Source organism: Numenius arquata, chromosome 7 (assembly GCF_964106895.1).
Source record: "Numenius arquata chromosome 7, bNumArq3.hap1.1, whole genome shotgun sequence".
Classification (NCBI taxonomy): Eukaryota; Metazoa; Chordata; class Aves; order Charadriiformes; family Scolopacidae; genus Numenius; species Numenius arquata.
The window spans coordinates 10180192-10194933 of NC_133582.1; positions in this window are offsets into that span (position 1 = coordinate 10180192).

Sequence of the window (14742 nt, forward strand, 5' to 3'; positions counted from 1 at the left end):
CCATGGCCATCTGCATTTTCCTCCCCTTCTCCTGTTCTCTTTTATCTATATAAAGATAGCTTTATGTAGTTTTTTTTCCTATTACACTTGTCAAGGACTTTGATTTCCTCATAGTTTCTCTATTAAAATTTTACTTTGTTTCGCTCACAGAGTTAAATAGAATCTATTTCAAGCATTTTTTGAGTCCCAAAAAACCAGACAAAGGTTACCATCATGTTCACAGAAATACTTTTATTCTCCTTCTCCCCCTCAAAATAACCCCGGCATAAAAAGGGAGAAAAGATGAGAAATGGTTTGGATTTTTTTCATGGGGAATACTTGCCCTTTCAATGACGATACATTTCTTTGTACTTTTTGTTATAGGAAATGACATATAGTTGGAAAAAATGTCTGAGAAATGCTTCTCATTATCAAATCGTTGTATGCAGTAAATGTATCATGGCACTGCTAAAACCCATGATACAAACTAACCGTTTCTGTAGAGGAAGATTAGCAAACAATATGCTGCAGGTGCACTGTTGTCTTACCTCTGGCTTTTTGTCTGGAATAGAGCTCACACACACGATGCATCAGAATATCTGTGGGTTGAGGAGGAAAGAGGGGGCTGCTTGTCAGGCTTGTCACTATTTCTGTCTGGCTTTTTTCTCAAGTTTGACTCCTTCTGGGATGTCGCTGTTTTGGAATATGTGATAATATGTTGCATTAGATATGCAACAAGTCATGTGTAAAGCAAATACAGTACCACTTTAAGTGAATGTCTCTCTTGATAAAAGAATGTATTCCAATTACATTAATCCATTAATGGTTCATTTCCTCAGATAATTGGCTACTTACGTGCATCTTTATTTGCATCCACTAAATACATAGCCTAGAGTTACCAGTATCTATGTTAAGGCTAATGATTTCACCCTAGGTTAGCACTTCCAAGCTCGGACCAGTTAAAACAACATAACTTCAATGAATAGATTCACCCCCAAAAATAAATTTTACTCATTGATTGATTTCCTGCCTTGCCATTACAGCTTATAGCTAATTCTGCAGGCTTTTGAATTCCTCTTTAAGAACAGTATGTAAAGGAAAGGCTATGTCTCATTTGGCTACTGCATTAAAAGAGCAACCCTAAATTATAATTTGTCATTAGTATTTTCTGATGGTCAATAAATGTTGAAACTAATAACAGTCACTGTTTTGTCATTTAAATATTGAATTCTATACCTCTTAGCAGGGAAAATTTTAATTTTTCAGTGAAATATTAGATTTATTTCATTCTGAGAAAAATCTCTCACACTGACTCTTTCACAAGAATCTGGTCTGGTATATTAGAAATAAAATCCAGGTCTCACCTTTCAGAAATTGTGGTAGGGTTTGAACACAGTCTCCAAGTTTTGACTTATTTATAGTTTTCAAAATTTGGTTCATATGTGTCTATCAGTTGCTGATTACAACACATAGGGGCACTGATGATTGTTGATTAACCCTTGACGGAAGCTTGATTATTCAAAAACATCTGAATAAGTGAAGGACAAAAAAAAAATTCCCTTATTTTGCAATGCAAGAATCCCCAATTTTCCCTCCCTTCTTTCTTCCCCTTTTTTCTCCATCTCATTTACACCTTCATTTTAGTTTATTTTTCATCCTTTTGGCAGAGTTTTTACCTGTCCCAAATATTGATGAAGCCTCCTGAAATCTTGGCAATGTCCTTCTCCTGAAGCCTTATGGATGCCTCAGTGTCCAGAATCCCAGAGATGCAACCCTCCATCTTCTAAAAGCACAACAAAAAGATCAGGGTGTGTTTACCTTTCTCACATTGAGATATACACTGGGGGTTGCATATGAAACTGAGCCTTCCCTGTTAAAAGTTAAAAATTAAATTCTTCATTAAAAACAACAACAACAACAACAAAGTATGTTTTCTATATAGTGATTTATTATTTGGGTTTTGTTCATTTGGTTGTTTACAAAAACCAAGGGACCCAAGCCCCGGAGTCTTTCAGCTCTTAGTGAACCTCAGGAAAGAAATTAAAACAAGTCCTGTGACTCATATTGTGGAGAACATCAAATGAGGTAATGACAGTCACCTCCCCCAGCTTTAGAATTCTGTGGAGCGCCAAGTGCTCCAGTGCGCAGTAGCCTCTTGTAGGAGTTCAGATTCAATGGCTGCTTCTTGTTTCAGGCACCGACTCACTTCTGAAGAATGAAAGGTCTACCAAGTCATACTTTCTGCTGTGAGACAAAGAAAAGAGATGCAACATTTGATCTCAAAATTTCTGCCTGCCCAGAAAAATGGAACTGCTGATGACAATTGAATCTCTCTTCCTGAGTATATAATGTTTTTCTTGCACAGTTACATGAACCTAATAACCATATCAATCAAGGTTCTTGAAAGTAAAGCAGTATATTCTACTGAAGTGTATGAGGAGATGTTGAGGTTAAGAATGTGTTTGAATTTCTGGATGGATGACAAGGTTGTTTTTGTTTTAAAGTTAACTGGGAATACGAAGAAGCTGAGAGATACTAGGCAAAGTGTACTCAGAGAAGGAACTGAAGTTTGCAGACAGAAGGGAAAATTGCTTAGAGGGAAGACCTTATGTTTCAAGTGCTTCTGGATTTAAACATACATGGATGAATCTATGTAGATTTGCAGCAAAGGTGTTATGAGTGCAGCAATTGCACTTGTTTGGTTTATTTGGAATTGAAAATGCAGCAGTGGCAAGATCACTGTGAAGTTTCAGTATGTTCACAAGCTAGGGGCGTAGCACTGATCTGTCAGTCCCTCAAAACTAGCAAAAAACCCGCACTCTCAGAAGAAAAGAGCCTGAACGATGGAAAAAGCTAGGAAAACAGGTAAAGAATGCCAAATTGATATCCAGAGCTTGGCTTCATGGGGGCTTACAATGAATACTGCAGTATAGGCAAGGACTGAGACAGCCTTGCCCTGGACTCGCCCTGGTTTAACACTTGGAAATGATAAACCAGATTCAAGTCTCTACTTTAGATCAATCACATGAGAAAGTAATCTGCTTTTCCCAACCATGGTGTTATTAGGTGCATTACTCTCAGTCTTCATCAAAAGCTCCAGATGTGAGCTTATCTTAATGTAGAACGAGATATTTTCAGATATGTCAAAAATATTTGTGGAACGGTCCTTCCACTGCAGTTTGAGATGAGATCCCCCATACTAGAACAATATGCATTTTTCATATTAAACCAAGTTCAAAACAAATAAGCTGATTTGTTTATATAAAGGTCTATAGCAGGGTTTGATATTATACAAGATAAGAACAAACACTCCAGCACTTTTTATCTGTTCACAGGTTACATTCTTTGCCAGCCTCTCCCAGTCCCTAATCTGAACAGACCTGATCTCTTCATATAGTGGTCAGCGGCTATGTCTTCATTAGCAAGTTATTTAGCACAACAGGGGTGGAGCAGTAAGCCAAAGCAAGTACGATGAGATCCTCACACTTATACACATTTCAGGAATTCTACTTCGCACAAGGTTCCACCTTGTCCCCTGGACTGAACATCCCAACCATGCATATAGTTGAACGGGGTTCACAGAAGCAACCACTGGTGTTTCTGTTAGTGACTGAATCACATTTTATGCACAACAGAGTTCTCCAAAAGAAGTCTAGCTCATTCATCAAAATGAATCTGTGAAGCAAAGCAAGCTTCAGTTAGTGGAGATATTCAGGAGTTTTATTTCAAAACTAGATTAGTGGTCAAATCTAAACATTAATGCAGACACAACCTGCATAACTTTATGGAGAAGCTGAATATTTGAGAATGTGAGTGTGAATCTTGAGTTACACATTAGCACCGAACACAATTCAAAACTTCCTATATTTAAAAGTGTATATAAGGAATTCGAATTATTTTTAAAAATTTAAAGAAGCAACATGCATACAAAGTATTTGTTGGAGATCAATAAGTATTTGGTAAGTCTCAAAAAAATAATGAAAATTTGTGTTATCTAATATTTCTGAAGGGGTTTTCTTCCATCTTCTGACAGGTGTTAAGAGTCCTCTGACTTTTCACAACATTTTTGCCTCAGGTTGGGTAAGACCTTTGTGTATTTTGAGATCAGGTCCACTTTGAAAAGGCACCCCAAAGTTTAAATGTGTGTTTGGAACTCCAGAAACCCTCCCACATTAAACAACACACTTCTCTTTCTTCCCCATACAAACAAGCCCATGACTTTTGCTTTTCCTCCAGCAGTTCAAATTTAAAGTACATCTCATGTCATCTTTGGCAAGATTGTGTAGGTTGATTACTTTACCAGCTCATCAAGAGGTGGGCAGATTACCTTTTCATCCTAGTTCTTTTTGGTAAATCTGACACTTCTCTCTCTCTCTCTCTCCAGACCCTCCTTTCTCTCCTTTAGCACGTATCCGCATGTTGGTGTTTTCTTCTTAGCGTGCCCATAATCACTCCTCTGGGTCTCACTATCATTCCTTTCAGCCTTTAAAATGGCCTGGGACACAGCATGGTGTGCTAAAATTACCTTTTCATACAAGACTGTTAGAAAGAAATGTCTAAACATTTCAAAACAGAAAAATTAGCCTGATCTAAAACAAACTTTAATGTTGTTCAAAGTGTTTAGAGAATAGAAGACAAATAGCCTGATCATTTCCAGACACAGAACAGAAGTCCATTAAAATCCCTGATTCCATTTCAAGAAGCTGCTGGAAACTTCAGTTCAGAACCGAACTGGAAACAAAACAAACTTTACACTTCTGAACAGAAGGGATAAGGTTGGATTTCCCCCTAATGGAAATGAGGATCTTAGTGGACTTCTGTTTGGTATCTGGAAAAGAAAAATCTGTGTGTCTTCTATCTTTTATCTGCTTTGAAGTAGGAATTTATTGAGTTTTTTCAAAGTGAAATGAGTTTCAGGGAAGGATCACAACTTCTTTCAATGTGTTAATAACTTTCATTGGCTTTTTACAGTGAAAATTAAAAATTTCTTGTCTGGTCCCTAACCATTTTAAATCACTGTTTTGTATTGGCAGCTGCAGGCTAAACTTGGTCCTAATAAAACAAATGTAGAGTTTCTAGGGAGTAGCATTTTGTGGTCGCTATGCCCAAGAGGGCCTCTAACCATCACTTCACCCACAAGTCCTCCTCTGTTCATGAACAACAGGTCCAGAGCGGCCCCTTCCCTAGTTCGCTCACTCACCAGCTGTGTCAGGAAGTTATCTTCCACACATTCCAGGAACTCCTAGACTGGAACTCCTAAACTTTTTCACCTCCACTGTATTGTATTTCCAGCAGACATCTAGTAAGTTGCAGTCCCCCATAAGAACAAGGGCTAGTGATTGTGAGACTTCTCCCAGCTGCTTACAGAATAGTTCATCTGCCCCTTCATCCCGGTTGGGTGGTCTGTAACAAAATCCAACCGTGATATATGACCTGTTGGCCTTCCCCCTGATTCTTATCCATAAACACTCAGTGCTGCTGTCACCATCATTAAGCTCTAGACAATCAAAACACTCCCTAACATACATATTGGAGAGTCTGTTCCTCTCAGAAGGGAGTTGTCCACAACTATAACCTGTCTTTTCTTCCTCATGGAGGTGGTCGTGGAATGGGCCATAGGCCTTTCTGACCTTGGCAACACCTCTGGTGTAGATGGACCATCATCCACATCATCCATTGTCTGGCCTTTCACATGTAGAGTCTCATACCTGTTGTACAGAGGCACCTGGGAAGACAGGGTGGGCAAGGAGGGATTTTGCCTCCCACCCAAGTCTGAATTTGCCTCTATTCCCTCCTTTTCTTTAAGCTACTGCCTTCATCCTGGCAGGGGGAGGATACAGGATCCCTTTGATCTTTTTTTTTTTTCTGGTGGCTGTTCCTGTTCCTGTTTCAGGGAGGCCAGAGTATGGTTCCACCAGTCTATCTCTTTCTCAGACTCAAATATTATGGTAGATATTAGCAATAAAAATTCTAGGACAGTACATTCTGAAAGTATACTATTTTTTCAATTGTATCTTTCGAGAGCTGGTAGTCACTTGGCCTTCTGCTTCTTGTCTTAGAGCACCACCCAAGGCTTTCTCTAATTACCACAACACAATGCTCCATGGCTTAATTAAATCATATGTTAGAGAGTCTAAACCATAGTGATAAATACTGCTCATGGCAGCATTGTTGCCTTGAACTGAGGTGGTCTGGGTCTTTTGAGAAAGATGTATATACGTGCACTTTGGTGCCGTGAGTCCTGAGATTTACTGCAGCATATTGCACTGCCAGGTTGCACAGCCTGAAATTGAAATCCACCTATTGTTAGGTTGTTTCAGAGGAATTTGAGATAAGTGGAAAGCTGTTGCTAAAGATGTTCTTTTTGTTCTGCCCTTTGTAAATTTCTTGTGGTGTTATTCTTGTTCAAATACCCTATCTGGGCTATAGCTAATGGAGAAATAAAAGGAACTTTCCTTGGCTTTTTGATTGGTCTTCCCGGTTTTCATTCATGGATATCTTTATGATTCTCCTGTATTCATTCTTCAAGGTTGTCTCTGCAATTATGACACATTATTGAGGCCATTCAAAATAATATATAGACTTTTTAGCATTTCCTCTCTACTGATGGCTTCCTTGTCCTTCCTCTTTCCTTTTTTTTCTGATGATGAAACACAGTTCAAAGTAGTCTGTGCTTATTCAGTTTTGTTCATGTTCTCTGACTTTCCATTTCAGTATCATTCTTGATTTAGTGAAGTACAGGATGCAAGGCTGTTTATGAATATTTCTTTTCACAATACACAAAAAGGAACAAATATCAAACCAGCAAAAGCAAGGCTAAGGTACAGAAGAAGGCTGGGATTCTTTTTACTCCCTATTCTTATGAAACAGAAGGAACCAGCTCAGCTGGGTATCACTCATCACAAGACTCTGGTTTGATTTCTGCAGGTGGCAGAGGTAAAAGGCTCAGCTATGCAGGGCCTGGGGATTCAAAGGAAGAAATTGGTCAGAAGTTCTTTCACTTCATCAAATTCTAATGGGGAATGAGTAAAATGTTGCCAGACTTTGTTGGTATCTGATTCTTTCTGTCACCCTCTTGCAATCTAGAGCATTATCAGATAATAGGAAAACACTGACCAAAGTGCACAGGTTGAAAAGCCTGCTTTTTTTCACAAGAACTATAGGATGTTCATCATCTCTGAAGATGCCCTTGTTGCTCATATATGGATCTAGATGATAATTTTAAGGGATGTTAAATCCCTTCTCTAGAAGAACAAGAAACTTGACTTACAAATAAGATGAAGAGAGACAGAATTTAAATAACACTTTAAAGGTAAATATTTCGAATTCAGGTGAGGCGCAATCTTACAGTTTTGGAATTCTAACAAATATATACAATGTTTTCTGAAAATAATAAAATGGGAGACATGGTAAAGAAAAAACCAATATAATTGTGAACTATCTATCTCAGAAGCTGAAAATTAAGAATGTCACCTGTGGTCTGGAAAACTAAGGGGAATGAAACTGATTTTCTAATTATTGTCTTTGTAAACATCTTAATGAAATATAAGGAATTATGCAAGGGATTCTGCAACAAATACACTAAATTAATGCAAAGGAAAAATACATGAAAGGTATTATTTTTCCAATAAACAGCGCATGTCATTAAATGAGGATTAAGTGATATGCCTTGTATCTTACTTTTTATGAGCATCATTGCAATTTTAATATCCAATTTCAATTCATATCCTACAAATAATCTGAAATTTTGGGGGGAAAAATGCAGCATGATTAACCATTACCTAATGTTCAGATAGACTTCTCAAAACACCTTCTCTCTTAAATGGAAATAATGAAACAGGAGACTAAGACAAACAGGAGGCAAGTGATTGTGAATCTTTTCATAAACACCTCTATTAAAAATAGATCTTTCAGACACTTGGTTCTCTTATAAAAAGAGGATATAGACAATTTTTGAAAACCATGTAGTAATTGATAAGGACTGTAATTTTTTAGCAGATTGAAAGGCTCAAATCTATTTTATTATTCGCCTCTCTCATTAGACCCAGGCTTCTGAGGTGGAAGTGCAACAACTTAAGAGTGACACCTAACACCTTTAGAATAAAAACCGGGGCTTTTGCCCCTCTTTCACTCTATATTAGCTCCTGGAAAACCTTCAGAGTTGTATGTAACTCAACAGACCTTAGCATTATAAGACAGAACGGATAGTCCATTAGCCATGTGTTAGAATAGCGAGAGTCTCTTAAGCCCATAGTTCCTTGTTGACCTTCAAAAGCTTTGTAGAATGTGAAAGGCAGAGAGAGGTCTGAACACTGTATTTAGTGCAGATTCTTCCACTGCTTTACCCTATCTTTCCCTGTAAAGGATTTGCTGTTGCTGTTGTCTAGCCAACAATATTTTAACTAAGATCTGACAAGGACATTCTTGAACTCTTTCCACATAAGAGTCATGTTTCATAAAATGTGAACTTAAAAGTATAATGACTTGTACGTACATAATTTTTTTAAAATATTTATTTTCAGAATACCCTTGTGTTTTTCCAGTATTCTTTCTGTGTAATGTAAGGGTCTCTTTTACTTAAAGTACTTATTTTATAGTCAAAGAAAACTGTATTCCGTTTCTACATTGTCTGTATGTCAGTGCAATGCTTCTGGCTTGAACTGCTTCAAGTCTGTTGAAACATACTTTTAGAAGTTGAAAAAAAAATGTAGTTGTACAAAGATTTACCTAACATTTTAAAGTTTGTAATGCAGCATCTTTTCTTATAGATATCAGTATATTACAGATATAAGATATTTTTCCTTGCGGTCAGAAAAATGGAACCATTTTAATGAATCCTTGTATACAAGCATTCAAACTATTTCATTTCCTGTATTCAACCTGTATTGTAAATCTGGATTTATCTCCTAAAGGATATCAGAGTTAATGATACTTGAGTCTGATGGATATCTCAACTGGAGAACAACTGTGGTTCCTTTTCTCATCTGTTTCTCACCTGTTGCCTGTTTTTGTAACTTTTTTCCTCACAAAATATTGACATAACATATGTTAGGACAGATCGCCTTAATGTCTTGGTTTTTTACTTTCCAGGACTATCCAGCTTTACTAATGTATTATATTCCAAATTTATGCATGGAACTCTGATTAGCGTAACTGGGAATTGCATATTGAGTACAGGAGAGAAAATAAACCATAACAGTACAACACCAACTTTCTAAATTGCATGAAAGTTGGCAGATATGAAGTAAAATGTTAAGCTACGGAGAAAACTTTTGCTGATTATGGTGTAAATTTTCCTTATTCATTTAATAAATCAGTCTTTTAAGTTTTAGTTATTTGCTTTTCAGATACCCTGTCCAATGCCCCTGCTGTGGGCAGGGACTTCTTTCATTAGACCACCTTGCTCAAAGCCCCAGTGACCCTGACCTTGAACACTTCCAAGGATGGAGCATCCACAACCTTTCTGGGCAACCTGTTCCGGTGCCTCATGACCCTCAGAGTAAAAAAGTTTTTCCTTATGTCTAATCTAAACGTACCGTCTTTCAGATTAGAACCATTATCCCTTGTCCTGTTGCTACAGGCCTTGGTAAAAACAAGAAAGAAAAGAAGGGAAAGCAAAGCAGGAAAAGATAACTCTTGCAGCATCGCTGTCTCTTCTGCTTGGCATCAGGAAACAGGGACCTGAGGAGTCTCCTCACCCTGGCGTGAGTTGCATTAGGATCTGCACTCTCTTCATAGCCGCTCTGCACCTAGACTTTGCCACTGTTTTAAAGGTGTGAAATCCCTTGAGGGAACTGGAGCTAGAGAATGTTGACTCTTACAACCTTCGTAGTAGAGATTATACATAGTACCTGTTCTTAGCAGTAATAGAAGGTAGTGTGCTTTTGCTTCTTTCTGCATCCTGTGCAAGATTAATCACATATAGAAGTAATCGTAATAAACAAAGGGATCTGTAATGGAAAACAGTGGTCTAAGTGAGCTTTCAAAAGGCAGGGGATCCTGAACTATGGTTCCTGCTCTACATACCTTTCTCTGTCTCTCTGATCAAGTCAATTTGCATTCACTTCATCAAATTAAGGCCACAGATTTCTATACATTTACTTTTTTGAAAAAGCAAGTAAATCAAATAGCTGAGAGAGAATTGGGATAGTCTCCCAGCAAATGGGAATGCTCAGCAAAATACAGGAAAAATCCGATACATCCTATGACTCAGATTTCTATTTTCCATTGCTGTTGGATAAATTTGTTGTTATGAGAATGAATAACCTGGTAACAAGTTGCTTAGTGGTATTTATTGTCCTATATTGTCCTCTTGACTCAGGTATCCTGACTGGAAGACATATCTACTAAGCAGGTGCTGTAGCAGCTGTCTTGCTAAACGTGATCTACCTGACCTAGTAACGTATGACAATTAGCTGTATTTTCGTAGACAGATATTTGAGCAGTTTGCGTGAAAGTATTTAAATAGACAGGTATATCTTACTCTCATACCCTTAATCTAGCAGATCAGAGATAGAGAAACACATTGTTAGAAGGCGGCTGGATGGTCATAGGAAATTACAAAGTGTTAGCAACAGAACCAGAGGTTGTCACCTGTTCAAATTTTATTCAACTGAAAAGGTAACACAGCAAAGTCTATACTGTAAGAAGCTGATGTCAGAGACTTTATCAGATATATGAATAAATATGCAAAGCAAAAGCTGTTATAATTTGAATTATTGATCTAAGCATATACAGAACGGTAACAGTGGTCACAAGCAACAGGACAGTCAGAAGATTCATTTGTGAAAACATCCCCAAATCCCAGAAGGCAAAGGAGCAATGAACATGAATTCAGCCATATTTTTGGTAAGGTCTCAGACAGGAGACAGCTAGCAAATCTGGGCTGGTAACGCCTCAAGCTGTAGCACAACCAGAAATAACACCTGACCTTGTAGCGAGGCCACAACTGGAATATTGCATCCAGTTCTGGGCTCCCCAATTCAAGAGGGACAGGGAACTACTGAAAAGAATCCAGTGAAGGGCAACGAGGATGATTCAAGGATTGGAGCATCTCCCTTATGAAGAAAGGCTGAGAGAGCTGGGACTCTTTAGCCTGGAGAAGAGAAGGCTGAGGGGAGACCTTATCAATGCTTATAAGTATCTAAAGGGTGGGTTGAAGGAGGAGGGAGCCAGACTCTTTTCAGTGGTTGCCAGTGAGAGGACGAGGGGCAACGGGCACAAGCTGGAACATAGGAGGTTCCACTCAAACATGAGAAAAAACTTCTTCACAGTGAGGGTGACAGAGCCCTGGAACAGGCTGCCCAGGGAGGTTGTGGAGTCCCCTTCTTTGGAGATTTTCAAGACCCGCCTGGATGCAGTCCTGAGTAGCATGCTCTGACATGCTCTGGGCAATCCTGCTTCAGCAGGGGAGTTGGACTGGATGATCTTTATGGTCCCTTCCAACTCTAAAAATTCAGTGAAATTCAGTGAAATCTGATGGTATTTTATGTGTTTATAAGGGTATTAGTAGGTCTACGTAATGACACTAGGCACTGCAGGTGCTACTTGAAATCCAATTTTAGCCTAGTTATTACGATGTTTCAAAGCATCTGTAAGTCTGTGTTATGCTGACATTGATTCTTAACTCTTATTTAGGAAAGGAGGATGTAAGGAAATGAACCTGTAAGATACTCTTTCCGAGGCAATTAGGGCTGGTGGTTTCCTTGTGTAGAAGCTGCTGTTTCACAGAATATCAATCAGCCGGAACTAGATAAAGAAGAACCGACGACTAAATAATATGAATGGATTTAATATATATGAAAATATATAGACACTTTATGTGGACTAGGTAGAACCCAAAAGCAGCCACTGAGCTTCTACGGAACCTTGAATCTCATTCAGCTGCAGATCCTCACTTTCATAATTCTAACACCCTGTGATAGTTTACAGCATGGCTTACAGCTGCAATTTCAGTGAAATTCTAGATACTCACACCTATTTCTGATTTGTATGACTGAAATGAATATAACTATGAGCATGCATGTTAAATGTCAGGCCATAATTCTCTTCTTCAGTCTCTTTATTTGTATCATCAACAAATAATTTTTCCTTACATAATTCACAACCATTTTATAAACCTTAGCAAAATGCTGACAAACCACCAGGAAGGTGAAAATCACTGAAAATTTTAACTCTGCATCAATTACAAGTGTGAAAAGTGGACGATTTGTAAAAATTGTTAAATAAATAAATATTCCTGAAATTAATACACATGTTCAACTACACACAAAACTAAAGTCTCTTTGTTTAATAACAGGCTTGTTCTTTCCCCAAATTCTTTGCTCACTGGTGATTCACCTAATATCTTTGCAGAACTGCCCCCCAGTGTGTTTTAAAAATCAGTGACTATAATAACCAATAATTAAATTAGTGCAGGAGAAAGTCTATCTTTTAATTATGTAGGAAAAGAATCATAATGAAAACTGAATATTTTTCTACTTCTCGGATGTTTGTTAACCCAACAGTGCTGAAACATTTTAAAAAAGAAAAACGAACACTCATTCTGATTTATCAGTGTAATTTTATTGAGTACCAAAGAGCTACTCCTGATTTATACCAGAGAGATCAAAATCAGACCCAGTTCCTCTATAATATTCTTTCTAACATATCCTGTATGGATGAAAATCTAAGAAGTAAGATTATGGGGATTTATTCATGCATATTTGGCAGCCTTTTTGTATTTATTGGTCTAGCAGATATCATTTGTATTTGGTGCCTTTTTGCTAAAGAGTCAAATAAGTTATTTGCTGTATGAATAAGTATTTGATAGCAGATCAGACAAAGATAAGGCGTGAGGTATGAGTTTGCAGATGCAATAAAATGACTAAAAGGCCAATTTATCCCTCATGTAACATCACTGAAGTCAATGAATTTGATCTTTATGTTGAAAATCCAATTTCACACTTAAATAGATTATTTATATCAGAATTGTTTGGGTTTTGTTTAGTACTAGCTCTTGTAAGAATACCCTGTAGGATGAGACCAATTAGATATTCACTTGTAACTTTTATACATGCAACACACAGTCTGTTTTTTCCAAATATATCACCCCAACTCATGTCAAGGAAATTCCAGTGTACTTGCACAGTACATATAATTAGTGATCATTAGTCCAATTAGTGAACATTACGGATTTAGATGAGATATGACACTTGAGCTAGAGAGAATTCAGAGAAATCAAAAAGCTGCACTGGCACCAGGAACTATGAGGAAATATAGTTCTGAAAATGGCAAAACCACAGGATCACCAAAACAAAGCAGGAGAAAACTGGACTAAGCCGAAGGCTAGAGGAAAAGTTCTTTGAGCAAAGACCAGTGATCTGTTACATACTACAAAACAGTGAGTGGGATAAGGCAGGCTGGTGCTTATGGGTCTGCAAGATTTAGGGAATAAGGATGTGCAAGTAGGCAGAAGGAGCAGATTTTAGTGACACAACAACAAGCCCGGTGGTACAGTGATGAGCCAAAAGCAAGTGATGAAATCAGTGCAGAAAGCAAGTGGTCAGTTGTTCTGTCTTCCATACCTGGGCCCCGAGTCACAGCAGAAATTGCAAACGGGCAGGTCAGCTTTCCCATCTCCAGGTTCTCAGTCTCCAACTCCTGTCAATAAAGTATTTGGCTTCTTCATTAAATATTGCAGAAGTTTCACCCTAATGTTCAAACTGCTCCTGTATCTATTCCTTCTTGAACATCCTCAGTCTGTTTCTCCCTAAATGCTTTCAGTTAAGGAGTCCTTGTGGGACCATGGGCAAACACATGTAGTTTGAATTTGCTCCAACTCTTTTAGAGATGCAGGGTTTAGAGGTATCACCTGTAGCAACTCATATGTCTTTATATGACTTTTAATATTCATGCATTTTAATCAGAGGTGGTCAAAATATTTCAAAAGAAGATTGAACATTTAGGGCTCCGGTACTGATCTTTCTATACATTGAAAAAAATTCTGGCATTCTTCATTTTCCACTGGTTCTATTTCAAATCTGGTTTGGATTGGTCTTAGATCTGAACAGTAACCTATTTCAGAATACTGAGAGACTATTCAGAACTGATTAAGTTCTTGGGGGTGCAGGTAGGACTTTCTTGTGGTGCAAAGAAATTGCTTCTCCTGTGCAATCTGCATTTGTAAAAAGATACCTTATTAAAAACCTTCACTGTCCGCCAAAGTCACAAACACCTGATTTCTTGGAGAAGCTGAGCCTTCATGGTTTTGAAAAATTCCAGGAGATAACGTTAGGCTCAATCTGCTTTGCAATGTTCAGAAGCTTACCACCTGCCAAATAAGAAGTCGTGTTACCACATACACTGCTCAATGGTTTGGATTTACTCAGTTTCCAATGCAGCGCTAGAGTTTTTCTACCTGGGAAATACTTCGGGTTTAGATTGGGACTGTAGAAGTCAGTTGCCCAAACCCAAGCAAGTGTCTAGGTTCCCTCAATAGTTGGTGGAGAGAAAGAGGAACCTCCAGATTCATTTTAAATTGTGATTAATCACTTTTTTTTTTTAAATCCATGTTAGTCATATTGGTAAATCCAGACTAATCCATTTATCTGTTGATTTCTTTGGAGAACTCTAGTAGCATTGACTTCCAACTAAAATATTGGTATTGACTCTTCTTCATATTCGTATCCACACTAAGTCTCGTCTTTGCTATGACTCGAAGCAATTTACTGGCTTGGAGTCAGACAGTCTGTATCCTCAAATATCCTGAGACCTTTAAAAATT